Below are 2818 nucleotides of genomic sequence, written 5' to 3'. Positions count from 1 at the left end.
GTCCTCTGCCCTTTGTTGTAGATCTTTGCTGTAGTTATAACCTTCACACCTACTGAAGTTAAGGTGGAGATCTACAGAGTTTGGACTTATCCACCAGCGTCTGGCTTAGGTCTGGCTGCTGTGCTCAGCTCTTTCCTGCTGCGGACCAGAGCTAGGACTGGGTCTGGGGGTTCCCGGAAGTCGGCAGAAATTCCGGACCTGGGCTAGGACTGGGTCTGGGGGCTCCCGGAACACGGCAGAAAATCGTACTCGGCGGGCGGGGTGGGGGAGGCACTGCGGAGTGGTGGGGGTCGGCCCGAGGGGCTGGGAGAGAGTAACATCATTTGAAGTTTTATTTTTAGCTGAAATAAAGCCTATTTAATGAAATTTTTCTTGTTTATGTTAATATTGGTGGTTTCTTTCTTAAGCAACAAATTATATACTGTATTTTGTTGTGCAGAGATACTATTTGTGGGCCAGCCAAATAGCTCAGCAGATTAAAACACCTGCAAGCAGGCACAGAGGCTAGGGGTTCATTCTCTGGGCCTGCTGTGCCAGCCCTGCCCCCGGGCGTGCTGAGAAAGCGATTGAGACTGGGTGTGGTGGTTTGTGCCTGTAATCCCAGCACTTGGGAGGCTGTGAACAGAAGAATCACTATGAGTCCAATCTAGTAGTGAGAGACCCTGAACACCCTGTAGACCCTTCCCTAAAATACAAAAGAAGAAGAAGAAGAAGAAGAAGAAGAAGAAGAAGAGAAGAAAAGAAGAAGAAGAAGAAGAAGAAGAAGAAGAAGAAGAAGAAGAAGAAAAAAAGAAATACTATTTGCAATCATATTTAAATTAAGAGAAGCATGTATGTAACAGGACATTATGACATTTAATATAAGATCATCTCGGTATCAGTTTGAAAGCATTTACAAGCCACATATTATGTGCTTATGTGTGTACAATATGGCATGGGGATGTGGTAAGAAAGCCACATTATCATTGTCATAGAGTAAGTACCCATGAAATAAAAGGAGGGAGCTGATCTTCTGTTTAATTAGTGGATTGTTGCTACTCATGATATTGTCAATTTAAAGAAAGTGTCAAGACCGAGGAATATGACATCTACCCAACCTGCTGCTGCAGAAAGTTTTCCTAGACACCCAAGCCATGTCTTGAAAGATCGAAAGGGGAGATTTTTGTTATCAACCAAGAGACTCATTATGGTTACATGATATCCGCCAGGATTACTCTGTGTAAAGTTAGGGATGGATATTTCGTTTTGTTTACCAATTATTTGTTCACATTTTATTTTATTTTTTTAAATTAGAAATTTCAAATTTACTACAAAGAATGAAAAATTCCATTTTTGTACTAGTTATATATTCAAATGCAAACATTTCTGACCAGTAAACAAAATACAAGTACCAACCCCAATGTTTGTATGAACAGGGCCTATAGTACATTGACCTGGTCAGAGAAAATGCAGCCCTGGCCCACCTCCAGAGGCTACCAGGTGCTCTCTGGTGACCCGGCTCTAAGAAATTCCTAGGTGAGAAAGTGCAGCAAGCAAAATTTCCCCCAGTCTCAGAATACACTCTACGCCTTTTATCCTTACAATCCCCCAGAGTTTTAACAGAGAAAATTCCTGTGGCCCAAGGAAATCAAGGTGGTGACACAGTGAGGACCCACATGCCCCCATCTGCAAGTATGACAGGTTTGGAGTAGTTCCTAATAATGTTTAACAGTGACCACTTTACAGCTACTGACACACTGGTGGCCCTAGTTTACTGGCACAAGCTGTTTCATTATAAGCACTTACATAGTAAGAACTCTATCCACATTTTTAGCAGTATGGGTACAGTATGTGAAATGTGTTGTCAAGCGTCAAAGGAAAGGACCAGACCCTCAGAATATAATCAATAATTAAGACTCTAGAGCATCAACCCAACCCCAGATGCAACCATCGAGAGCCTACCAACACCTTCTTCTGGTAGACCATTACACAAGTGATGGTATACAGGTAAATAAAAGGACTTGTTTACAGCAGAGCAACCACATTCACCAGTTAACTCAACAGCTGTACCTCACCACACTCTTCCTATACTGGCACAAATGCTCAAAATGACCACGTGGAAGCACCAGAGTCCACTGAGGCATTTTATTTATATATTTTACATCCTTAGAAAAAGAATCCCAGGATTTTTCCTCCTGTCTGTTTTCACAACACTTCTTCCTGATCCATGATGCCAGCTGATATTGTCAATACAATGAAACCAAACTGATGAGATGGGAGCACGTTATTCTGCCATTTTTCCAGGTCTTTCAGTTGCACATCAAACCTGGGGCTGATCATGCCACGCTTGTTTAACCTGCCTGTGAGGTTCAAATTTTTCCAGCCCTGTGATTATCAATGATTTCAAATTTGCCAATGTAACCATGATTCACCATCACAGAAACTGGACAATAACTTTGGAGCACGGCCTAATGAGGACCTGGCGTTTGCCCCTCTTTTCGGCATTGCGCTTGAGAGCATCAGCCAGGACATTCATGCACACCATTATGGCGGCATGGAAAGATGGTGGAAAGAGCTTTGTTCATATTTTAAATAGAACACTTTACCCAGGCACAGTTGAATTAGTCTCCTCCTTACAGAAGCACAAATTATTAGTAACTCAGTTGTGTTCATTTCTCAGAAGAAGTGTACATATCTTGTTTGAGAGTACAGGGTTAGAGCCAGAGAGAAGAGAGATTTTTTTGTAATTTTGTAAAACAGAACTTGAATGTAGTTATCAGAGAGTGAGGCCAGAGAAGTAGGGACTGGGGAAGAGCACTGGCCAAAACATTTCTGACAG

General features: G+C 42.3%; 1 pseudogene; it reads right to left on the bottom strand.

Annotated features, from left to right (window-relative positions):
• Window positions 1-2145: 2145 nt before the first annotated feature.
• Window positions 2146-2527, bottom strand: LOC105742905 (annotated as a pseudogene).
• Window positions 2528-2818: the final 291 nt, after the last annotated feature.

This window comes from Octodon degus, unplaced genomic scaffold (assembly GCF_000260255.1).
Source record: "Octodon degus isolate 3935 unplaced genomic scaffold, OctDeg1.0 scaffold00081, whole genome shotgun sequence".
Lineage (NCBI taxonomy): Eukaryota > Metazoa > Chordata > Mammalia > Rodentia > Octodontidae > Octodon > Octodon degus.
Note: the sequence above shows the minus strand (reverse complement) of the source record. Positions and strands in the feature narration are given on the sequence as shown.